Source organism: Penaeus japonicus, unplaced genomic scaffold, assembly GCF_977035675.1.
Source record: "Penaeus japonicus unplaced genomic scaffold, GWHDUDI00000001_assembly GWHDUDI00000042, whole genome shotgun sequence".
Taxonomy (NCBI): domain Eukaryota; kingdom Metazoa; phylum Arthropoda; class Malacostraca; order Decapoda; family Penaeidae; genus Penaeus; species Penaeus japonicus.
Window position 1 is genome coordinate 3399575 of NW_028234444.1, and position 600 is coordinate 3400174.

Sequence of the window (600 nt, forward strand, 5' to 3'; positions counted from 1 at the left end):
TAGTAAACATGATAATGGTATAATAAAAGCAATAGCAATGATGATGATAGATGATGATACTAATGATAATACTAATGAATAACGATAATAATGATAATATGTATATATACATGTCCATTAAATAAGCATGTACACGTGCATATGTATGTATATACGTACGTGTGTACACTTATGTATGCAAATAAAATACACATAAACACAGATACATCCCAGGAATAAAACTCTTCAGCAAATTTGATCCCTTATTATGACTCGCCATGATATTACCACGCCCACATTTCTCTCCTGAAGAGCAAACAAGTGTATTAACTTGATTGGGATTAATAGCCAGTGTGTTTCAGGGTTGGTTTGTCACTGGGAATAATAGGCAGTGTGTTTCAGGGTTGATTTGGCACTGGGGATAATAGCCAGTGTGTTTCAGGGTTGGTTTGGCACTGGGAATAATAGCCAGTGTGTTTCAGGGTTGGTTTGGCACTGGGGATAATAGCCAGTGTGTTTCAGGGTTGGTTTGGCACTGGGATTAACAGCCAGTGTGTTTCAGGGTTGGTTTGGCACTGGGATTAACAGCCAGTGTGTTTCAGGGTTGGTTTGGCACTGGGG